Source organism: Lissotriton vulgaris, chromosome 1_1 (genome assembly GCF_964263255.1).
Source record: "Lissotriton vulgaris chromosome 1_1, aLisVul1.2, whole genome shotgun sequence".
Lineage (NCBI taxonomy): Eukaryota > Metazoa > Chordata > Amphibia > Caudata > Salamandridae > Lissotriton > Lissotriton vulgaris.
This window is the reverse complement of record NC_141685.1, coordinates 244093293-244117910: the sequence shown is the minus strand read 5'-3', so window position 1 is coordinate 244117910 and position 24618 is coordinate 244093293. Positions and strand designations below refer to the sequence as shown.

The window sequence follows — 24618 nt, the reverse complement described above, 5'->3', positions numbered from 1 at the left end:
TTCTCCTTAAATGCTCTGTCTACGTGCAAGATGTACGAACCATTGTTGCAGTTGCAAGAAGGCTGGCCTGAAGAATCAGGCCATTTGCAAGCACAAAGTGGCTTTTTCTGATGTTTTAAATCGAAGGTCCGTGAAAGGGGTGTTTGTGTGTACCTTCCAAATACCGAATTGTAGTGGTATGTAGAAATGTTTTTCCACCGTAATGTGGCCCAAAACAATCACACTTCATCACCATCTGAGTGATTGTGGTAACCAAACATGAAACAATAAGGTATCCCGTAAAAACCTCTTCCCCTTTGAGAATGTTTCAAAACAAACATTTTAAGTGCAGGCATTGGTCCTATGTACCACTGCCTACTCAAATAAAATACCAATCAAACAAATACATATATTTTTTTTAATGATCCATTTTTCCTTTAATAAATAATATTAAGAACTACTTCTACAGTTCCACAGTTTCAAGGTTGTACTTTCCGGCACAACTTAGCATGATCCTCTCACTCTTTCATGATGTACTGATATATTGTCATTCTGATGTTGGCTGACAGCTAGGGATATAGCTCAGTGGTAGAGCATTTGACTGCAGATCAAGAGGTCCCTGGTTCAAATCCGGGTGTCCCCTCATACTATTTTGAATCTGCAGTTTGTAGTTGGGAATTTTCATGAATCCCATTTGGATCATCTTTGACAGAGTCAGTGTTCCCTTGGATGTTACACTTTAATACCATTACAGTGTTGCTGATTAAAACTACTGAGTAACTTCATTTTTTACACTGGGCTTGGTATTCCCTATGGGAAATTTCTGAAACATCATTGATCTATTTTGGAATTCGGCTCTACCTTTCACAGCTCTAAACAAAGGGAATGGACTATGAAACCAATTGACAAATTTGTTATACTGTTTGGTGCTCTCTTGAATCGCACTAAAGAAATGGCTTAGAATACTGGGCAGCTATGCAATCAATCTATTTCTCATTACACATGTGTCCTCAGTCTTACATATATTCCATCTCTTCTCTGTCCATACAAAGTATGTGTTTGTTTGAAGCACTTCATTTTTGTGCAACTTAGGAACTATTTAATTTCTCCTTGAAAGCTCTGCCTACGTGCAAGATGTACAAACCCTCGTTGCAGTTGCAAGAAGGCTGGTCTGAAGAATCAGGCCAGTTGCAAGCACAAAGTGGCTTTTTTTGATGTATTAAATCGATGGTACTTGAAAGGGGTGTTTGGGTGTTCCTTCCAAATACCGAATTGTAGTGGTATGTAGAAATGGTTTTCCTCCGTAATTTGGCCAAAAAACATTCATACTTCATCACCATCTCGGTGATTGTGGTAACCAATCATCAAATGATAATGTGTCATGTAAAAACCTCTTCCGCTTTAAGAATGTTTCAAAACAATCATTGTATGTAGAGGCATTGGTCCTATGTACCACTGCCTATTCAAATAAAATAGCAATGAAACAAATTAATCTGTTTTTTAAATGATCCAGTTTTACTTTAATAAATAATATTAAGGACTACTTCTCCTGTTCCACAGTTTCAAGCCTGTACTTTCCGGCACAACTTAGCATGATCCTCTCACTCTTTCATGATGTACTGATATTATGTCATTCTAATTTTTCTGAAAAGCTGGGGATATAGCTCAGTGGTAGAGCATTGGACTGCAGATCAAGAGGTCCCTGGTTCAAATCCGGGTGTCCCCTCACACTATTTTGATTCTGTTGTTTGTAGTTGGGACTTTTCATCAATTCCTTTTGGATCATCTATTACAGAGTCAGTGTTCCCTTGGATATTGCACTTTAATAGCATTACCGAGTTTGCTGCTCAAAACCTGTGAGTAAATGCAGTTTTAACACTCGGCTTGGTGTTCCCTTTGGGAACTTTCTGAAAGATCATTGATCTTTTTTTGAATTTGGCTCTTCCTTTTACAGACCTAAAGAAAGGGAATGGACTATGAAACAAATTGACAAATTTGTTATACTGTTTGATGCTTTCTTGAATCGCACTAAAGAAATGGCTTAGAATACTGTGCAGCGATGCAGTCAGTCTATTTCTCATTTCACCTGTGTCCTCAGTCTTACATATATTCCACCTTTTCCCTGTGCATTAAAAGTATGTGCTTGTTTGAAGCACTTCATTTTTGTGCAACGTAGGAACAATTTAATTTCTCCTTGAAAGCTCTGCCTACGTGCAAGATGTACAAACCCTCGTTGCAGTTGCAAGAAGGCTGGTCTGAAGAATCAGGCCAGTTGCAAGCACAAAGTGGCTTTTTTTGATGTATTAAATCGAAGGTACTTGAAAGAGGTGTTTGGGTGTTCCTTCCAAATACTGAATTGTAGTGGTATGTAGAAATGTTTTTCCTCCGTAATTTGGCCAAAAAACATTCATACTTCACCACCATCTCGGTGATTGTGGTAACCAATCATCAAATGATAATGTGTCATGTAAAAACCTCTTCCGCTTTAAGAATGTTTCAAAACAATCATTGTATGTAGAGGCATTGGTCTTATGTACCACTGCCTATTCAAATAAAATAGCAATGAAACAAATTAATCTGTTTTTTAAATGAGCCAGTTTTACTTTAATAAATAATATTAAGGACTACTTCTCCTGTTCCACAGTTTCAAGCCTGTACTTTCCGGCACAACTTAGCATGATCCTCTCACTCTTTCATGATGTACTGATATTATGTCATTCTGATTTTACTGAAAAGCTGGGGATATAGCTCAGTGGTAGAGCATTTGACTGCAGATCAAGAGGTCCCTGGTTCAAATCCGGGTGTCCCCTCAGACTATTTTGAATCTGTTGTTTGTAGTTGGGACTTTTCATCAATTCCTTTTGTATCATCTTTGACAAAGTCAGTGTTCCCTTGGATATTGCACTTTAATATCATTACAGAGTTTGCTGCTCAAAACCTGTGAGTAAATGCAGTTTTAACACTCGGCTTGGTGTTCCCTTTGGGAACTTTCTGAAAGATCATTGATCTATTTTGGAATTTGGCTCTTCCTTTTACAGCACGAGAGAAAGGGAATGGACTATGAAATAAATTGACAAATTTGTTATACTGTTTGGTGCTTTCTTGAATCGCACTAAAGAAATGGCTTAGAATACTGTGCAGCGATGCAGTCAGTCTATTTCTCATTTCACCTGTGTCCTCAGTCTTACATATATTCCACCTTTTCCCTGTGCATCCAAAGTATGTGCTTGTTTGAAGCACTTCATTTTTGTGCAACATAGGAACTATTTAATTTCTTCTTAAATGCTCTGCCTACGTGCAAGATGTACGAACCATTGTTGCAGTTGCAAGAAGGCTGGCCTGAAGAATCAGGCATTTTGCAAGCACAAAGTGGCTTTTTCTGATGTTTTAAATCGAAGGTCCGTGAAAGGGGTGTTTGGGTGTACCTTCCAAATACCGAATTGTAGTGGTATGTAGAAATGTTTTTCCACCGTAATGTGGCCCAAAACAATCATACTTCATCACCATCTGAGTGATTGTGGTAACCAAACATGAAACAATAAGGTATCCCGTAAAAACCTCTTCCCCTTTGAGAATGTTTCAAAACAAACATTTTAAGTGCAGGCATTGGTCCTATGTACCACTGCCTATTCAAATAAAATACCAATCAAACAAATACATATATTTTTTTTAATGATCCATTTTTCCTTTAATACATAATATTAAGAACTACTTCTACAGTTCCACGGTTTCAAGGTTGTACTTTCCGGCACAACTTAGCATGATCCTCTCACTCTTTCATGATGTACTGATATATTGTCATTCTGATCTTGGCTGACAGCTGGGGATATAGCTCAGTGGTAGAGCATTTGACTGCAGATCAAGAGGTCCTTGGTTCAAATCCGGGTGTCCCCTCATACTATTTTGAATCTGCTGTTTGTAGTTGGGAATTTTCATGAATCCCATTTGGATCATCTTTGACAGAGTCAGTGTTCCCTTGGATGTTAGACTTTAATAACATTACAGTTTTGCTGATTAAAACTTGTGAGTAACTGCATTTTTTACACTGGGCTTGGTATTCCCTATGGGAAATTTCTGAAACATCATTGATCTATTTTGGAATTCGGCTCTACCTTTCACAGCTCTAAACAAAGGGAATGGACTATGAAACCAATTGACAAATTTGTTATACTGTTTGGTGCTCTCTTGAATCGCACTAAAGAAATGGCTTAGAATACTGGGCAGCTATGCAATCAATCTATTTCTCATTACACCTGTGTCCTCAGTCTTACATATATTCCATCTCTTCTCTGTCCATACAAAGTATGTGTTTGTTTGAAGGACTTCATTTTTGTGCAAATTAGGAACTATTTATTTTCTCCTTGAAAGCTCTGCCTACGTGCAAGATGTTCAAACCCTCGTTGCAGTTGCAAGAAGGCTGGTCTGAAGAATCAGGCCAGTTGCAAGCACAAAGTGGCTTTTTTTGATGTATTAAATTGAAGGTACTTGAAAGGGGTGTTTGGGTGTTCCTTCCAAATACCGAATTGTAGTGGTATGTAGAAATGTTTTTCCATCGTAATTTGGCCAAAAAACAATCATACTTCACCACCATCTCGGTGATTGTGGTAACCAATCATCAAATGATAATGTGTCACGTAAAAACCTCTTCCCCTTTAAGAATGTTTCAAAACAATCATTGTATGTAGAGGCATTTGTCTTATGTACCACGGCCTATTTAAATAAAATAGCAATGAAAAAATTTATCTGTTTTTTAAATGATCCAGTTTTACTTTAATAAATAATATTAAGGACTACTTCTCCTGTTCCACAGTTTCAAGCCTGTACTTTCCGGCACAACTTAGCATGATCCTCTCACTCTTTCATGATGTACTGATATTATGTCATTCTGATTTTACTGAAAAGCTGGGGATATAGCTCAGTGGTAGAGCATTTGACTGCAGATCAAGAGGTCCCTGGTTCAAATCCGGGTGTCCCCTCAGGCTATTTTGATTCTGTTGTTTGTAGTTGGGACTTTTCATCAATTCCTTTTGGATCATCTTTGACAGAGTCAGTGTTCCCTTGGATATTGCACTTTAATAGCATTACAGAGTTTGCTGCTCAAAACCTGTGAGTAAATGGAGTTTTAACACTCGGCTTGGTATTCCCTTTGGGAAATTTCTGAAAGATCATTGATCTATTTTGGAATTTGGCTCTTCCTTTTACAGCACTAAAGAAAGGGAATGGACTATGAAACAAATTGACAAATTTGTTATACTGTTTGATGCTTTCTTGAATCGCACTAAAGAAATGGCTTAGAATACTGTGCAGCGATGCAGTCAGTCTGTTTCTCATTTCACCTGTGTCCTCAGTCTTACATATATTCCACCTTTTCCCTGTGCATTAAAAGTATGTGCTTGTTTGAAGCACTTCATTTTTGTGCAACGTAGGAACTATTTAATTTCTCCTTGAAAGCTCTGCCTACGTGCAAGATGTACAAACCCTTGTTGCAGTTGCAAGAAGGCTGGTCTGAAGAATCAGGCCAGTTGCAAGCACAAAGTGGCTTTTTTTGATGTATTAAATCGAAGGTACTTGAAAGGGGTGTTTGGGTGTTCCTTCCAAATACCGAATTGTAGTGGTATGTAGAAATGTTTTTCCTCCCTAATTTGGCCAAAAAACATTCATACTTCACCACCATCTCGGTGATTGTGGTAACCAATCATCAAATGATAATGTGTCATGTAAAAACCTCTTCCGCTTTAAGAATGTTTCAAAACAATCATTGTATGTAGAGGAATTGGTCTTATGTACCACTGCAAATACAAATAAAATAGCAATGAAACAAATTAATCTGTTTTTTAAATGAGCCAGTTTTACTTTAATAAATAATATTAAGGACTACTTCTCCTGTTCCACAGTTTCAAGCCTGTACTTTCCGGCACAACTTAGCATGATCCTCTCACTCTTTCATGATGTACTGATATTATGTCATTCTGATTTTACTGAAAAGATGGGGATATAGCACAGTGGTAGAGCATTTGACTGCAGATCAAGAGGTCCCTGGTTCAAATCCGGGTGTCCCCTCAGACTATTTTGATTCTGTTGTTTGTAGTTGGGACTTTTCATCAATTCCTTTTGGATCATCTTTGACAGAGTCAGTGTTCCCTTGGATATTGCACTTTAATATCATTACAGAGTTTGCTGCTCAAAACCTGTGAGTAAATGCAGTTTTAACACTCGGCTTGGTGTTCCCTTTGGGAACTTTCTGAAAGATCATTGATCTATTTTGGAATTTGGCTCTTCCTTTTACAGCACAAGAGAAAGGGAATGGACTATGAAATAAACTGACAAATTTGTAATACTGTTTGGTGCTTTCTTGAATCGCACTAAAGAAATGGCTTCGAATACTGTGCAGCGATGCAGTCAGTCTATTTCTCATTTCACCTGTGTCCTCAGTCTTACATATATTCCACCTTTTCCCTGTGCATCCAAAGTATGTGCTTGTTTGAAGCACTTCATTTTTGTGCAACGTAGGAACTATTTAATTTCTCCTTAAATGCTCTGCCTACGTGCAAGATGTACGAACCATTGTTGCAGTTGCAAGAAGGCTGGCCTGAAGAATCAGGCCATTTGCAAGCACAAAGTGGCTTTTTCTGATGTTTTAAATCGAAGGTCCGTGAAAGGGGTGTTTGGGTGTACCTTCCAAATACCGAATTGTAGTGGTATGTAGAAATGTTTTTCCACCGTAATGTGGCCCAAAACAATCATACTTCATCACCATCTGAGTGATTGTGGTAACCAAACATGAAACAATAAGGTATCCCGTAAAAACCTCTTCCCCTTTGAGAATGTTTCAAAACAAACATTTTAAGTGCAGGCATTGGTCCTATGTACCACTGCCTATTCAAATAAAATACCAATCAAACAAATACATATATTTTTTTTAATGATCCATTTTTCCTTTAATACATAATATTAAGAACTACTTCTACAGTTCCACAGTTTCAAGGTTGTACTTTCCGGCACAACTTAGCATGATCCTCTCACTCTTTCATGATGTACTGATATATTGTCATTCTGATTTTGGCTGACAGCTGGGGATATAACTCAGTGGTAGAGCATTTGACTGCAGATCAAGAGGTACCTGGTTCAAATCCGGGTGTCCCCTCATACTATTTTGAATCTGCTGTTTGTAGTTGGGAATTTTCATGAATCCCATTTGGATCATCTTTGACAGAGTCAGTGTACCCTTGGATGTTACACTTTAATACCATTACAGTGTTGCTGATTAAAACTTGTGAGTAACTGCATTTTTTACACTGGGCTTGGTATTCCCTATGGGAAATTTCTGAAACATCATTGATCTATTTTGGAATTCGGCTCTACCTTTCACAGCTCTAAACAAAGGGAATGGACTATGAAACCAATTGACAAATTTGTTATACTGTTTGGTGCTCTCTTGAATCGCACTAAAGAAATGGCTTAGAATACTGGGCAGCTATGCAATCAATCTATTTCTCATTACACCTGTGTCCTCAGTCTTACATATATTCCATCTCTTCTCTGTCCATACAAAGTATGTGTTTGTTTGAAGCACTTCATTTTTGTACAACTTAGGAACTATTTAATTTCTCCTTGAAAGCTCTGCCTACGTGCAAGATGTACAAACCCTCGTTGCAGTTGCAAGAAGGCTGGTCTGAAGAATCAGGCCAGTTGCAAGCACAAAGTGGCTTTTTTTGATGTATTAAATCAAAGGTACTTGAAAGGGGTGTTTGGGTGTTCCTTCCAAATACCGAATTGTAGTGGTATGTAGAAATGTTTTTCCATCGTAATTTGGCCAAAAAACAATCATACTTCACCACCATCTCGGTGATTGTGGTAACCAATCATCAAATGATAATGTGTAACGTAAAAACCTCTTCCGCTTCAAGAATGTTTCAAAACAATCATTGTATGTAGAGGCATTGGTCTTATGTACCACTGCCTATTCAAATAAAATAGCAATGAAACAAATTAATCTGTTTTTTAAATGAGCCAGTTTTACTTTAATAAATAATATTAAGGACTACTTCTCCTGTTCCACAGTTTCAAGCCTGTACTTTCCGGCACAACTTAGCATGATCCTCTCACTCTTTCATGATGTACTGATATTATGTCATTCTGACTTTACTGAAAAGCTGGGGATATAGCTCAGTGGTAGAGCATTTGACTGCAGATCAAGAGGTCCCTGGTTCAAATCCGGGTGTCCCCTCAGACTATTTTGATTCTGTTGTTTGTAGTTGGGACTTTTCATCAATTCCTTTTGGATCATCTTTGACAGAGTCAGTGTTCCCTTGGATATTGCACTTTAATAGCATTACATAGTTTGATGCTCAAAACCTGTGAGTAAATGGAGTTTTAACACTCGGCTTGGTATTCCCTTTGGGAAATTTCTGAAAGATCATTGATCTATTTTGGAATTTGGCTCTTCCTTTTACAGCACTAAAGAAAGGGAATGGACTATGAAACAAATTGACAAATGTGTTATACTGTTTGGTGCTCTCTTGAATCGCACTAAAGAAATGGCTTAGAATACTGTGCAGCGATGCAGTCAGTCTATTTCTCATTTCACCTGTGTCCTCAGTCTTACATATATTCCAGCTTGGATGTACCATGTTACAACGTATACCGATACAACTACCTACCATTACAATGCGACCATTACAACGCATACCATTACAACGCATAGCGCTTTGGGGTGCTGGATAGTGGTAAGTATAATTTACTATTCTAACTCCAGTCCCCGTGGACCCTAGGGAAGGTGTTGGATAGTAAATTATACTTATTCCCTATCCTATAGCGCCCCCCAGCGCAATGCGTTGTAATGGTATGCGTTGTAAAAGTCGCGTTGTAATGGTAGTGCGGAGTAACGAATGCGTTGTAACAGGTGCATACCAGCTTTTCCCTGTGCATTAAAAGTATGTGCTTGTTTGAAGCACTTCATTTTTGTGCAACGTAGGAACTATTTAATTTCTCATTGAAAGCTCTGCCTACGTGCAAGATGTTCAAACCCTCGTTGCAGTTGCAAGAAGGCTGGTCTGAAGAATCAGGCCAGTTGCAAGCACAAAGTGGCTTTTTTTGATGTATTAAATCGAAATTTTAATTGTATTAAAATACACAGACTCGACCGCCCTGGTAACAAAAAAGGAGGAGGAACAGCAATAATCTATGATTCAGCCATAAAAATTCACATAAACGACTCTCATCTCGAATGCTGGGGAGAGCTGCTTATAGCCACGATAACAGTAAACAACAAAGAAGCATGGAAGGTGGCTCTCATTTACAGACCTCCCGGCTCTAAAACCAACTTCTCTGAGAAGTTAGTAGAAGCCATAGCACCTTATGCTTTAACTACAAAGAATTTCATCCTTCTGGGAGACGTAAATTACCACCTTGAACTTACCACTGATCCCTGCACTATAGATTTAATCACCAATTTAGAAGCCCTACAACTCTGTCAACTCCCCACAGGTCCAACTCACATAGCTGGACATACTCTTGATCTCATTTGTACAAATTCCCCTAAAGTTACGATTACTCAAAGCGACTTAGTCTTCTGGACAGATCATTACATCATAAATTTCGCTATAAGCGGATCTCAGATTCCGATGACCCGCCCAACAAAAATGAAAAAAACCAGGCCATGGAATAAAATCACCATACCTGCCTTTAGCGAATCCTTTTCCCCGCCCTCTACTGCCCAATGTACCAATCTTAGCCAAATCGCCGTGGAATTTGAATCAGCCATTACCACTACACTTGATGAGATAGCGCCTATGCGCACTTCTAAACCTCCAAGAAATAACTCTCTATGGTTTACACCGGAACTCAAACAAAGAAAATGCGCTACTAGGCTGGCAGAGCGAAAATGGAGACAGACAAAAAGCGCTCAAGATAGACACTTATACAAAGCAGCTCATAGACAGTATATGCAGGACATCGCTGAGGCTAAAAAAGTCTATCTGGGAAACAGGATTGCCCTAGCAGCAAATTCGCAACGAGAACTATTCAATATTGTGAAGGAGTTTACCACACCCCCAGGTGCTCAACAGGCGCTTCCTGACTCCAAAACATGGGTCGATTCTGTGGCCTTCTACTTTCATGATAAAATAACCGAAATTAATGAACGATTTCCTAAGCAAACAACTGAGGTTGAGGCCAGCACTCCTCCCACTGAAAGGCAAACCTCTCATAACAGCCATGATAACACGTTGAAACTGTTCTTGCCCTTGACTGAGCAGGACGTAAATCACGCACTGCTGAAAATGAAATCTGGAGCACCGGGCGACCCTGCTTCGCCACAAGTCTTACATAAAATCTCCCCAGTTTTGATCCCTACCTTGACAAACATTTTTAATCAGTCAATACAACAGTGCGCTGTCCCTGACCATTGGAAAAAAGCTATAATCAGGCCCATTCTGAAGAAACCAAAAGCTGATCCTGATCAATTTACTAACTATAGGCCCATCTCCCTTCTGCCACTCTTTGGGAAAGTCATGGAGACCCTAATAAATAAACAACTTGTTGCCCACCTGGAATCAAATAAACTCCTCGATCCATCCCAATCCGGTTTCAGGGCATTCCACAGCACCGAAACAGCCCTGCTGGAGGTTGTAGATAATATCAGGCTGTCCCTAGACTCAAAAAAATCAGCCATCCTGATATTACTGGATCTATCTGCGGCCTTCGACACCATCTCGCATCGCATACTGTTGGAGCGCCTTGTCGAGATTGGTGTCGAAGGAAACGCTCTTAAATGGATATCAAGCTATCTTGAAAATAGACGATCAAGGGTCCAAATCGGTGACCACACCTCCATCTCCTATAAAAATGATAAAGGAGTCCCACAGGGATCTATTTTAAGCCCGACCCTTTTTAATATTTATGTTTCCCCCCTGGCCAAGATCATCAGAGAATGCGGTTTTGGGACAATATCCTATGCTGACGATACCCAAATTCTCGTCACCATTAGCCAAAACAATGACGATGCTAAATTTAGGTTCAAAAATTGTATGATTAATATACAAGAGTGGATGACTAGAAACTACCTCATGATGAACGCAGGGAAGACCGAAGTCATGCTCTTTGGCAAAGCTGACCAAATCTGGTCATCGGACTGGTGGCCTGACGCCCTGGGCATGTGCCCTGCCCCCAAACCTTACGTCAGGAACCTGGGTGTAATCCTAGATAACAAGCTCACCATGTCCGAACATATAAAAAAATAGTTGGAAGTAGCTATGGCCAGATACGCAGTTTGAGGAAGATCTTTAAATGGATCCCGCTCTCAGCACGCATGCCCCTAGTTCAAGGGCTGGTTATAAACAGGATGGACTATGGAAACGCTCTGTTCTCAGCCATCAATCAGTCACTACTAAACCGACTTCAGGTTCTTCAAAACACGGCTGCAAGGCTAGTACTAGACCTTCCTCCGCGAACCCCGTCAGCAGCTTGTCTCAGAACGTTGCACTGGCTCCCCGTTAAAAAACGCATAAAATTCAAACTCTGCTGTCTGGTTCATAAGGCAGTAAATGGACATGGACCAGTTTACCTAGAAAGGAAGGTGGCTCTCATTTACAGACCTCCCGGCTCTAAAACCAACTTCTCTGAGAAGTTAGTAGAAGCCATAGCACCTTATGCTTTAACTACAAAGAATTTCATCCTTCTGGGAGACGTAAATTACCACCTTGAACTTACCACTGATCCCTGCACTATAGATTTAATCACCAATTTAGAAGCCCTACAACTCTGTCAACTCCCCACAGGTCCAACTCACATAGCTGGACATACTCTTGATCTCATTTGTACAAATTCCCCTAAAGTTACGATTACTCAAAGCGACTTAGTCTTCTGGACAGATCATTACATCATAAATTTCGCTATAAGCGGATCTCAGATTCCGATGACCCGCCCAACAAAAATGAAAAAAACCAGGCCATGGAATAAAATCACCATACCTGCCTTTAGCGAATCCTTTTCCCCGCCCTCTACTGCCCAATGTACCAATCTTAGCCAAATCGCCGTGGAATTTGAATCAGCCATTACCACTACACTTGATGAGATAGCGCCTATGCGCACTTCTAAACCTCCAAGAAATAACTCTCTATGGTTTACACCGGAACTCAAACAAAGAAAATGCGCTACTAGGCTGGCAGAGCGAAAATGGAGACAGACAAAAAGCGCTCAAGATAGACACTTATACAAAGCAGCTCATAGACAGTATATGCAGGACATCGCTGAGGCTAAAAAAGTCTATCTGGGAAACAGGATTGCCCTAGCAGCAAATTCGCAACGAGAACTATTCAATATAGTGAAGGAGTTTACCACACCCCCAGGTGCTCAACAGGCGCTTCCTGACTGCAAAACATGGGTCGATTCTGTGGCCTTCTACTTTCATGATAAAATAACCGAAATTCATGAACGATTTCCTAAGCAAACAACTGAGGTTGAGGCCAGCACTCCTCCCACTGAAAGGCAAACCTCTCATAACAGCCATGATAACACGTTGAAACTGTTCTTGCCCTTGACTGAGCAGGACGTAAATCACGCACTGCTGAAAATGAAATCTGGAGCACCGGGCGACCCTGCTTCGCCACAAGTCTTACATAAAATCTCCCCAGTTTTGATCCCTACCTTGACAAACATTTTTAATCAGTCAATACAACAGTGCGCTGTCCCTGACCATTGGAAAAAAGCTATAATCAGGCCCATTCTGAAGAAACCAAACGCTGATCCTGATCAATTTACTAACTATAGGCCCATCTCCCTTCTGCCACTCTTTGGGAAAGTCATGGAGACCCTAATAAATAATCAACTTGTTGCCCACCTGGAATCAAATAAACTCCTCGATCCATCCCAATCCGGTTTCAGGGCATTCCACAGCACCGAAACAGCCCTGCTGGAGGTTGTAGATAATATCAGGCTGTCCCTAGACTCAAAAAAATCAGCCATCCTGATATTACTGGATCTATCTGCGGCCTTCGACACCATCTCGCATCGCATACTGTTGGAGCGCCTTGTCGAGATTGGTGTCGAAGGAAACGCTCTTAAATGGATATCAAGCTATCTTGAAAATAGACGATCAAGGGTCCAAATCGGTGACCACACCTCCATCTCCTATAAAAATGATAAAGGAGTCCCACAGGGATCTATTTTAAGCCCGACCCTTTTTAATATTTATGTTTCCCCCCTGGCCAAGATCATCAGAGAATGCGGTTTTGGGACAATATCCTATGCTGACGATACCCAAATTCTCGTCACCATTAGCCAAAACAATGACGATGCTAAATTTAGGTTCAAAAATTGTATGATTAATATACAAGAGTGGATGACTAGAAACTACCTCATGATGAACGCAGGGAAGACCGAAGTCATGCTCTTTGGCAAAGCTGACCAAATCTGGTCATCGGACTGGTGGCCTGACGCCCTGGGCATGTGCCCTGCCCCCAAACCTTACGTCAGGAACCTGGGTGTAATCCTAGATAACAAGCTCACCATGTCCGAACATATAAAAAAAATAGTTGGAAGTAGCTATGGCCAGATACGCAGTTTGAGGAAGATCTTTAAATGGATCCCGCTCTCAGCACGCATGCCCCTAGTTCAAGGGCTGGTTATAAACAGGATGGACTATGGAAACGCTCTGTTCTCAGCCATCAATCAGTCACTACTAAACCGACTTCAGGTTCTTCAAAACACGGCTGCAAGGCTAGTACTAGACCTTCCTCCGCGAACCCCGTCAGCAGCTTGTCTCAGAACGTTGCACTGGCTCCCCGTTAAAAAACGCATAAAATTCAAACTCTGCTGTCTGGTTCATAAGGCAGTAAATGGACATGGACCAGTTTACCTAGAAAGGAAACTTAAGGCCCATGTCCCACTTAGGACACTGCGCTCCTCTACTAAAGCCTTCTTATCCGTTCCCAGAGTCCGAACGGTTAGGAACGGGGACCGAGCCTTCAGCAAAACCGCCCCAGAAGCATGGAACTCCCTCCCCACACCTTTGAGAGAAGAGCCAGATCACGTCAGATTTCGGAAACTGCTCAAAACCTGCCTCTTTAACCTTTAGTATTCCATCCCTCACACTCCTCTGAATCTGCTGAATCTAAGGATCTTGTCTGCTCCTAGCGCTCTGAGACCTTTGGGTGAATTTCGCGCTTTATAAGTGAAATAAATGTAAATGTAAATGTAAATGAAGGTACTTGAAAGGGGTGTTTGGGTGTTCCTTCCAAATACCGAATTGTAGTGGTATGTAGAAATGTTTTTCCTCCGTAATTTGGCCAAAAAACAATCATACTTCACCACCATCTCGGTGATTGTGGTAACCAATCATCAAATGATAATGTGTCACGTAAAAACCTCTTCCCCTTTAAGAATGTTTCAAAACAATCATTGTATGTAGAGGCATTGGTCTTATGTACCACTGCCTATTCAAATAAAATAGCAATGAAACAAATTAATCTGTTTTTTAAATGATCCAGTTTTACTTTAATAAATAATATTAAGGACTACTTCTCCTGTTCCACAGTTTCAAGCCTGTACTTTCCGGCACAACTTAGCATGATCCTCTCACTCTTTCATGATGTACTGATATTATGTCATTCTGATTTTACTGAAAAGCTGGGGATATAGCTCAGTGGTAGAGCATTTGACTGCAGATCAAGAAGTCCCTGGTTCAAATCCGGGTGTCCCCTCAGACTATTTTGATTCTGTTGTTTGTAGTTGGGACTTTTCATCAATTCCTTTTGGATCATCTTTGACAGAGTCAGTGTTCCCTTGGATATTGCACTTTAATATCATTACAGAGTTTGCTGCTCAAAACCTGTGAGTAAATGCAGTTTTAACACTCAGCTTGGTGTTCCATTTGGGAACTTTCTGAAAGATCATTGATCTATTTTGGAATTTGGCTCTTCCTTTTACAGCACTAAAGAAAGGGAATGGACTATGAAATAAATTGCCAAATTTGTTATACTGTTTGGTGCTTTCTTGAATCGCACTAAAGAAATGGCTTAGAATACTGTGCAGCGATGCAGTCAGTCTATTTCTCATTTCACCTGTGTCCTCAGTCTTACATATATTCCACCTTTTCCCTGTGCATCCAAAGTATGTGCTTGTTTGAAGCACTTCATTTTTGTGCAACATAGGAACTATTTAATTTCTTCTTAAATGCTCTGCCTACGTGCAAGATGTACGAACCATTGTTGCAGTTGCAAGAAGGCTGGCCTGAAGAATCAGGCCATTTGCAAGCACAAAGTGGCTTTTTCTGATGTTTTAAATCGAAGGTCCGTGAAAGGGGTGTTTGGGTGTACCTTCCAAATACCGAATTGTAGTGGTATGTAGAAATGGTTTTCCACCGTAATGTGGCCCAAAAATCATACTTCATCACCATCTGAGTGATTGTGGTAACCAAACATGAAACAATAAGGTATCCCGTAAAAACCTCTTCCCCTTTGAGAATGTTTCAAAACAAACATTTTAAGTGCAGGCATTGGTCCTATGTACTACTGCCTATTCAAATAAAATACCAATCAAACAAATACATATATATTTTTTAATGATCCATTTTTCCTTTAATAAATAATATTAAGAACTACTTCTACAGTTCCACAGTTTCAAGGTTGTACTTACCGGCACAACTTAGCATGATCCTCGCACTCTTTCATGATGTACTGATATATTGTCATTCTGATTTTGTCTGACAGCTGGGGATATAGCTCAGTGGTAGAGCATTTGGCTGCAGATCAAGAGGTCCCTGGTTCAAATCCGGGTGTCCCCTCAGACTATTTTGATTCTGTTGTTTGTAGTTGGGACTTTTCATCAATTCCTTTTGGATCATCTTTGACAGAGTCAGTGTTCCCTTGGATATTGCCCTTTAATAACATTGCATAGTTTGCTGCTCAAAACCTGTGAGTAAATGGAGTTTTAACACTCGGCTTGGTATTCCCTTTGGGAAATTTCTGAAAGATCATTGATCTATTTTGGAATTTGGCTCTTCCTTTTACAGCACTAAAGAAAGGGAATGGACTATGAAACAAATTGACAAATTTGTTATACTGTTTGGTGCTCTCTTGAATCGCACTAAAGAAATGGCTTAAAATACTGTGCAGCGATGCAGTCAGTCTATTTCTCATTTCACCTGTGTCCTCAGTCTTACATATATTCCACCTTTTCCCTGTGCATCCAAAGTATGTGCTTGTTTGAAGCACTTCATTTTTGTGCAACGTAGGAACTATTTAATTTCTCCTTAAATGCTCTGCCTACGTGCAAGATGTACGAACCATTGTTGCAGTTGCAAGAAGGTTGGCCTGAAGAATTAGGCCATTTGCAAGCACAAAGTGGCTTTTTCTGATGTTTTAAATCTAAGGTCCGTGAAAGGGGTGTTTGGGTGTACCTTCCAAATACCGAATTGTAGTGGTATGTAGAAATGTTTTTCCACCGTAATGTGGCCCAAAACAATCATACTTCATCACCATCTGAGTGATTGTGGTAACCAAACATGAAACAATAAGGTATCCCGTAAAAACCTCTTCCCCTTTGAGAATGTTTCAAAACAAACATTTTAAGTGCAGGCATTGGTCCTATGTACCACTGCCTATTCAAATAAAATACCAATCAAACAAATACATATATATTTTTTAATGATCCATTTTTCCTTTAATAAATAATATTAAGAACTACTTCTACAGTTCCACAGTTTCAAGGTTGTACTTTCCGGCACAACTTAGCATGATCCTCTCACTCTTTCATGATGTACTGATGTTATGTTATGTTATGTTATAGCCGTACTTTTAGAGCGCACGGCTACCCCGAGGGGTGTCCCGGCGCTTTAGCAAAGAGGCCTGAAAAACTCAGAAAACAACAAAGCAGAGACGCAGCAGTCACAGAGATCATGTAGAGAAAAGCACGGTCTTCAGCTCCTTCCTGAAAGCCAGAAGATTATTGGCTTTGCGGAGGGAGAGAGGGAGCTCATTCCAAAAACGAGCCGCCACGTATTGGAAGGACCGGCCTCCCATCCGGACTCGTTTCACAGCAGGAACTACCATTTTTGCCAAATCGGCAGACCGCAACATCCTCCGCGGAACATAGGGAGCAATGCGCTTCCTAATGTAGCCGGGGCCAATAGAATGAAGGGCTTTAAATGCCAACGTGAGAATTTTGAACCTAATTCTACTCGAAATAGGTAGCCAGTGCAGCCTTTTAAGCAGCACTGAGGCGCTGGCTCTCCTTGGTAGGCCAAATATGGCTCTAGCTGCCGAGTTTTGGACGATTTGCAGTCTGGACAAGAGGTACTTTGGCAGACCTGCAAAGAGCGCATTAGCGTAATCTAATCTAGATCCCACAAGCACCTGGACTACGGTCTTACGGTATTGTAGGGAAAGCAGTGGGAGGAATTTCCTAAGCATCTTAAGGATGCCGAAGCATTTCCCCGATAGCCCCAAAATGTGGGGTCGAAATGAGAGATCGTCATCGAATACAACTCCAAGGTTTTTCACTTGGGAGGATGACGTCTCAGGAGGAAACATATCCTGGGGCCACCACGACTTCCACCCAGGATCAGGGGCACAGCCGAAAAAGAGCAGCTCAGACTTATCTGAGTTGCATTTCAGGCTGTGCCGCTGAAACCACTTGAAAACTGCACTCAAACAGTCTTTAATTCTGTCGCCGTCAAACACCTCTCCCTTCCTGCATGTAAACAGGAGCTGAGTGTCATCAGCGTATGAGATGACCCGGGCCCCATAAGCCTCCGCGACCCTCGCCAGAGGGGCCATATAGATGTTAAATATGGTGGGGCTCAGAATGGACCCTTGAGGCACCCCCACCTCTAGCGATGGCATTTCCGCGGAGAACGGTGGAGCCCAGATCACCTGCCGACGGTCGGTTAGGAAGGATTGGAACCAGTCCAGCACCGTCCCCCTCAGTCCTATCTCCCTGAGTCTTAAAAGGAGGCCTGCGTGGGGGACGGTGTCGAACGCCGCCGACAGGTCGAGCATGACTAACATAGCCTTTCCCCCCAGATCGAGCGTCTCCCTGATGGCGTCGGTCACCTCCACGAGGGCTGTCTCCGTGCTGTAATTAGCCCGGAAGCCAGATTGAGAATCGTGGAGCAGGTTGTTATTCTCGATAAAGGTGGTGAGAGAGTGTTGAACATGTTTCTCAACCACCTTCGCCAGAGCAGGGAGGAGGGAGATCGGTCTATAGTTAGCTAGCTGCAGGGGATCTAACAAAGGTTTTTTGATCAGCGGCAGAATGAGTGCATGTTTCCATTCTCGAGGTACCACCCCGGAGCTCAGTGACAAATTGAGCAGGGGGTTCAGCAAGCTGTTCACTGCCGAAGCCACCTTGGCCAGACACTTAGCTGGACAGGCATCCAAAGGTGAACCGGATTGAAGCCGGGATAGTAGCTCAAGTGAGGTTTCACAGGACAACTGGGGAAAAACCGATAATGTGGGCCCTGGCTCTACCTCTGAGGTAGAAGCCGACCTCCAGTTGGAAACTGGGGCAGCGACAACCACAGAAGGAGCCACAGGGGGAAAAGAGTCCTGAATCTTTATGATTTTTGTGACAAAAAAGTCAGCAAGCTGCCTAATCCAATCTTCCGTGTGAGAGTGTGAGAGGGCGCCTGTGGCCGGATCTACAAACTCCTTCACAATTCTGAACAGTTCCCTGCTCGTGTTATCAACTTGGTCTATTCTATGTTCGAGGTAGTCCTTTTTGGCTACGGCAATCTGTTTGTGATACAGTTTCATAACATCACGATACTTGGTCTTCTCCACAGGATCGTACATACGGCGCCAGAGTCTTTCCGCCTTTTTGCAATCTTGGCGCATTGTACGTAGTGTGGGGGTAAACCAAGGAGCGGAGTCATGGCAAGGGGCTGTTCTAGCTGCCTTCAAAGGGGCTAACTTCTCAAAACTTGTTTGTAACCAGTTCTGTACCAAAGTTACATCAACATCTAGGTGCCCTGTCAGTTGACACGGGTGTTGATTTAGCGCATCAGAGAGCATGTCAGCTGTCACTAAGTGAAAAGCTCTAGACTGTCGAGTCTTCTCCCTCTGTGATCTTTGGCTGGTCCTAGACTCATGTATTATAACAAAATTTATTATAAAATGGTCTGACCAGAGAACAGGGAGCGGCGGGGACACCTCGATAGGAACCGTAGAAAAAATTAAGTCAAGCGTGTGGCCTTTGACATGGGTGGGACTATCTATGAAAGGGGCGAGGCCCAGCAGTGTAGTGATGTCCCGCAGTTTGGACGCTTCAGCGTCTGTTATTGAATCCATGTGCAAGTTTAAGTCGCCCAGCAGCATGCAGTGCTCTACTCGCATGCAGGGTGTAGCTAAAGCAGACTGCAGGTCCTCAAAAAAAGAGCCAATGGGACCCGGTGGTCTATAGATGAGAATCCCTGTACACGTCTGAGTGGCCGAAAGATGGAGATTGAAGCCAAGGGCTTCACATCCTGTGATATTGTCCACCGGGAAGGACGAACACCCCAAAGCCTTGTCTACTATCAAGGCCACTCCACCACCTCTGCCCCCAACTCTGTCTTTCCTTAAGATGGTATAGTTAGAAGGCAGGGCACAGGCAATGTCCGGTTCCGAGCCTGCCCCTAACCACGTCTCAGTCAGAAAAAGACATGATAGTTTAGAATGTGCCAAAAGATCCCAGATATCCGAAGAGTGACAAGCCAGGGACCTGGTGTTCAAGAGGGCACTATGACAAGACAGAGTGGAGACAGAGGGGATAGGTGTTGGTGTAGGCGAAGCGCGCCACCCACAGACGGGACAGCCTTTACCCAGAAGGCGGCCTCCGGGGAAAAGAGAATTGCATCCCACTCGAGGGGGACGAAGAGCAAACAAGGCAGCAGCGCTATAGGAGATCATCGTGGCAAAGCGGGGCAAAGCGCCGGCTCAACAATCATGAAAAGCCTACCTGCTAGATAGATAAGACGAGTTCCAGAGTCCCGCCTCAAACGCCTCCGGATCGCGGACAGGCGCAGACGGGCAGGACTCTGGCACGACTCAGGCGCAGTGAGGGCGCCACCGCTGCGCGTAACCGCTGCACGAATTCAAGCGAGCTTTAAATAGCGTGCTCTCCGCGTCCCAGCTCACCTGGACGCTCCAAGATGGCGCTCACACTCCACTACCCAAGGCAAGATGTCCGCCGTCAACCACAACCTCCCCAGAACCGGACCCGCCAAACAGAGGTGGTTGTTCCAGAAATTATGTGCAAGGTAGGGGGCAGGAGGGGAGCTAAAAACGAGGGGTAATACAAATAAAATAAAAATAAATGCGAAAAAACGGGGCTTTAAAATGCTGCAGGGCAATGCACAAGGAAACGCGACCAGCGCGACCAACAGCGAGGCGCCAAGTGAATTCTCAGCCTCAGGATACCTTACCAGGTAATCCCCTCGTGATGCTCGCCCTAAATAGCGTGCTCTCCGCGTCCCAGCTCACCTGGACGCTCCAAGATGGCGCTCACACTCCACTACCCAAGGCAAGATGTCCGCCGTCAACCACAACCTCCCCAGAACCGGACCCGCCAAACAGCGGTGGTTGTTCCAGAAATTATGTGCAAGGTAGGGGGCAGGAGGGGAGCTAAAAACGAGGGATAATACAAATAAAATAAAAATAAATGCGAAAAAACGGGGCTTTAAAATGCTGCAGGGCAATGCACAAGGAAACGCGACCAGCGCGACCAACAGCGAGGCGCCAAGTGAATTCTCAGCCTCAGGATACCTTACCAGGTAATCCCCTCGTGATGCTTGCCCTAAATAGCGTGCTCTCCGCGTCCCAGCTCACCTGGACGCTCCAAGATGGCGCTCACACTCCACTACCCAAGGCAAGATGTCTGCCGTCAACCACAACCTCCCCAGAACCGGACCCGCCAAACAGCGGTGGTTGTTCCAGAAATTATGTGCAAGGTAGGGGGCAGGAGGGGAGCTAAAAACGAGGGATAATACAAATAAAATTAAAATAAATGCGAAAAAACGGGGCTTTAAAATGCTGCAGGGCAATGCACAAGGAAACGCGACCAGCGCGACCAACAGCGAGGCGCCAAGTGAATTCTCAGCCTCAGGATACCTTACCAGGTAATCCCCTCGTGATGCTCGCCCTAAATAGCGTGCTCTCCGCGTCCCAGCTCACCTGGAAGCTCCAAGATGGCGCTCACACTCCACTACCCAAGGCAAGATGTCCGCCGTCAACCACAACCTCCCCAGAACCGGACCCGCCAAACAGCGGTGGTTGTTCCAGAAATTATGTGCAAGGTAGGGGGCAGGAGGGGAGCTAAAAACGAGGGATAATACAAATAAAATAAAAATAAATGCGAAAAAATGGGGCTTTGAAATGCTGCAGGGCAATGCACAAGGAAACGCGACCAGCGCGACCAACAGCGAGGCGCCAAGTGAATTCTCAGCCTCAGGATACCTTACCAGGTAATCCCCTCGTGATGCTCGCCCTAAATAGCGTGCTCTCCGCGTCCCAGCTCACCTGGACGCTCCAAGATGGCGCTCACACTCCACTACCCAAGGCAAGATGTCCGCCGTCAACCACAACCTCCCCAGAACCGGACCCGCCAAACAGCGGTGGTTGTTCCAGAAATTATGTGCAAGGTAGGGGGCAGGAGGGGAGCTAAAAACGAGGGATAATACAAATAAAATAAAAATAAATGCGAAAAAACGGGGCTTTAAAATGCTGCAAGGCAATGCACAAGGAAACGCGACCAGCGCGACCAACAGCGAGGCGCCAAGTGAATTCTCAGCCTCAGGATACTTCAGGATACCCTCAGGATATATTGTCATTCTGATCTTGGCTGACAGCTGGGGATATATCTCAGTGGTAGAGCATTTGAATGCAGATCAAGAGGTCCCTGGTTCAAATCCGGGTGTCCCCTCATACTATTTTGAATCTGCTGTTTGTAGTTGGGAATTTTCATGAATCCCATTTGGATCATCTTTGACAGAGTCAGTGTTCCCTTGGATGTTACACTTTAATACCATTACAGTGTTGCTGATTAAAACTTGTGAGTAACTGCATTTTTTACACTGGGCTTGGTATTCCCTATGGGAAATTACTGAAACATCATTGATCTATTTTGGAATTCGGCTCTACCTTTCACAGCTCTAAACAAAGGGAATGGACTATGAAACCAATTGACAAATTTGTTATACTGTTTGGTGCTCTCTTGAATCGCACTAAAGAAACGGCTTAGAATACTGGGCAGCTATGCAATCAATCTATTTCTCATTACACCTGTGTCCTCAGTCTTACATATATTCCATCTCTTCTCTGTCCATACAAAGTATGTGTTTGTTTGAAGCACTTCATTTTTGTGCAACTTAGGAACTATTTAATTTCTCCTTGAAAGCTCTGCCTACGTGCAAGATGTACAAACCCTCGTTGCAGTTGCAAGAAGGCTGGTCTGAAGAATCAGGCCAGTTGCAAGCACAAAGTGGCTTTTTTTGATGTATTAAATTGAAGGTACTTGAAAGGGGTGTTTGGGTGTTCCTTCAAAATACCGAATTGTAGTGGTATGTAGAAATGTTTTTCCATCGTAATTTGGCCAAAAAACAATCATACTTCACCACCATCTCGGTGATTGTGGTAACCAATCATCAAATGATAATGTGTCACGTAAAAACCTCTTCCCCTTTAAGAATGTTTCAAAACAATCATTGTATGTAGAGGCATTGGTCTTATGTACCACGGCCTATTCAAATAAAATAGCAATGAAACAAATTAATCTGTTTTTTAAATGATCCAGTTTTACTTTAATAAATAATATTAAGGACTACTTCTCCTGTTCCACAGTTTCAAGCCTGTACTTTCCGGCACAACTTAGCATGATCCTCTCACTCTTTCATGATGTACTGATATTATGTCATTCTGATTTTACTGAAAAGCTGGGGATATAGCTCAGTGGTAGAGCATTTGACTGCAGATCAAGAGGTCCCTGGTTCAAATCCGGGTGTCCCCTCAGACTATTTTGATTCTGTTGTTTGTAGTTGGGACTTTTCATCAATTCCTTTTGGATCATCTTTGACAGAGTCAGTGTTCTCTTGGATATTGCACTTTAATAGCATTACATAGTTTGCTGCTCAAAACCTGTGAGTAAATGCAGTTTTAACACTCAGCTTGGTGTTCCATTTGGGAACTTTCTGAAAGATCATTGATCTATTTAGGAATTTGGCTCTTCCTTTTACAGCACTAAAGAAAGGGAATGGACTATGAAATAAATTGACAAATTTGTTATACTGTTTGGTGCTTTCTTGAATCGCACTAAAGAAATGGCTTAGAATACTGTGCAGCGATGCAGTCAGTCTATTTCTCATTTCACTTGTGTCCTCAGTCTTACATATATTCCACCTTTTCCCTGTGCATCCAAAGTATGTGCTTGTTTGAAGCACTTCATTTTTGTGCAACGTAGGAACTATTTAATTTCTCCTTAAATGCTCTGCCTACATGCAAGATGTACGAACCATTGTTGCAGTTGCAAGAAGGCTGGCTTGAAGAATCAGGCCATTTGCAAGCACAAAGTGGCTTTTTCTGATGTTTTAAATCGAAGGTCCGTGAAAGGGGTGTTTGGGTGTACCTTCCAAATACCGAATTGTAGTGGTATGTAGAAATGTTTTTCCACCGTAATATGGCCCAAAACAATCATACTTCATCACCATCTGAGTGATTGTGGTAACCAAACATGAAACAATAAGGTATCCCGTAAAAACCTCTTACCCTTTGAGAATGTTTCAAAACAAACATTTTAAGTGCAGGCATTGGTCCTATGTACTACTGCCTATTCAAATAAAATACCAATCAAACAAATACATATATTTTTTTTAATGATCCATTTTTCCTTTAATAAATAATATTAAGAACTACTTCTTCAGTTCCACAGTTTCAAGGTTGTACTTTCCGGCACAACTTAGCATGATCCTCGCACTCTTTCATGATGTACTGATATATTGTCATTCTGATCTTGGCTGACAGCTGGGGATATAGCTCAGTGGTAGAGCATTTGACTGCAGATCAAGAGGTCCCTGGTTCAAATCCGGGTGTCCCCTCAGACTATTTTGATTCTGTTGTTTGTAGTTGGGACTTTTCAGCAATTCCTTTTGGATCATCTTTGACAGAGTCAGTGTTCCCTTGGATATTGCACTTTAATAACATTACATAGTTTGCTGCTCAAAACCTGTGAGTAAATGGAGTTTTAACACTCGGCTTGGTATTCCCTTTGGGAAATTTCTGAAAGATCATTGATCTATTTTGGAATTTGGCTCTTCCTTTTACAGCACTAAAGAAAGGGAATGGACTATGAAACAAATTGACAAATTTGTTATACTGTTTGGTGCTCTCTTGAATCGCACTAAAGAAATGGCTTAGAATACTGTGCAGCGATGCAGTCAGTCTATTTCTCATTTCACCTGTGTCCTCAGTCTTACATATATTCCAGCTTTTCCCTGTGCATTAAAAGTATGTGCTTGTTTGAAGCACTTCATTTTTGTGCAACGTAGGAACTATTTAATTTCTCCTTGAAAGCTCTGCCTACGTGCAAGATGTTCAAACTCTCGTTGCAGTTGCAAGAAGGCTGGTCTGAAGAATCAGGCCAGTTGCAAGCACAAAGTGGATTTTTTTGATG

General features: G+C 42.3%; 13 non-coding genes across 13 annotated transcripts; all 13 read left to right on the top strand.

Moving 5' to 3' along the window:
* The first annotated feature begins 550 nt into the window (after positions 1 to 550).
* TRNAC-GCA (transfer RNA cysteine (anticodon GCA)) lies at positions 551 to 622 on the top strand. The gene has a single exon. It is a non-coding gene; the product is annotated as a tRNA-Cys (tRNA).
* Positions 623 to 1633: 1011 nt separating this feature from the next.
* On the top strand, positions 1634 to 1705 carry TRNAC-GCA (transfer RNA cysteine (anticodon GCA)). The gene has a single exon. It is a non-coding gene; the product is annotated as a tRNA-Cys (tRNA).
* A 1012-nt stretch (positions 1706 to 2717) lies between these two features.
* TRNAC-GCA (transfer RNA cysteine (anticodon GCA)) lies at positions 2718 to 2789 on the top strand. Its single transcript has one exon. It is a non-coding gene; the product is annotated as a tRNA-Cys (tRNA).
* A 1012-nt stretch (positions 2790 to 3801) lies between these two features.
* On the top strand, positions 3802 to 3873 carry TRNAC-GCA (transfer RNA cysteine (anticodon GCA)). The gene has a single exon. It is a non-coding gene; the product is annotated as a tRNA-Cys (tRNA).
* A 1010-nt stretch (positions 3874 to 4883) lies between these two features.
* TRNAC-GCA (transfer RNA cysteine (anticodon GCA)) lies at positions 4884 to 4955 on the top strand. The gene has a single exon. It is a non-coding gene; the product is annotated as a tRNA-Cys (tRNA).
* Positions 4956 to 5967: 1012 nt separating this feature from the next.
* TRNAC-GCA (transfer RNA cysteine (anticodon GCA)) lies at positions 5968 to 6039 on the top strand. The gene has a single exon. It is a non-coding gene; the product is annotated as a tRNA-Cys (tRNA).
* Positions 6040 to 7051: 1012 nt separating this feature from the next.
* On the top strand, positions 7052 to 7123 carry TRNAC-GCA (transfer RNA cysteine (anticodon GCA)). Its single transcript has one exon. It is a non-coding gene; the product is annotated as a tRNA-Cys (tRNA).
* Positions 7124 to 8134: 1011 nt separating this feature from the next.
* TRNAC-GCA (transfer RNA cysteine (anticodon GCA)) lies at positions 8135 to 8206 on the top strand. Its single transcript has one exon. It is a non-coding gene; the product is annotated as a tRNA-Cys (tRNA).
* Positions 8207 to 14606: 6400 nt separating this feature from the next.
* On the top strand, positions 14607 to 14678 carry TRNAC-GCA (transfer RNA cysteine (anticodon GCA)). Its single transcript has one exon. It is a non-coding gene; the product is annotated as a tRNA-Cys (tRNA).
* A 1010-nt stretch (positions 14679 to 15688) lies between these two features.
* On the top strand, positions 15689 to 15760 carry TRNAC-GCA (transfer RNA cysteine (anticodon GCA)). Its single transcript has one exon. It is a non-coding gene; the product is annotated as a tRNA-Cys (tRNA).
* Positions 15761 to 21804: 6044 nt separating this feature from the next.
* On the top strand, positions 21805 to 21876 carry TRNAC-GCA (transfer RNA cysteine (anticodon GCA)). The gene has a single exon. It is a non-coding gene; the product is annotated as a tRNA-Cys (tRNA).
* Positions 21877 to 22887: 1011 nt separating this feature from the next.
* Positions 22888 to 22959, top strand: TRNAC-GCA (transfer RNA cysteine (anticodon GCA)). Its single transcript has one exon. It is a non-coding gene; the product is annotated as a tRNA-Cys (tRNA).
* A 1012-nt stretch (positions 22960 to 23971) lies between these two features.
* On the top strand, positions 23972 to 24043 carry TRNAC-GCA (transfer RNA cysteine (anticodon GCA)). Its single transcript has one exon. It is a non-coding gene; the product is annotated as a tRNA-Cys (tRNA).
* Positions 24044 to 24618: the final 575 nt, after the last annotated feature.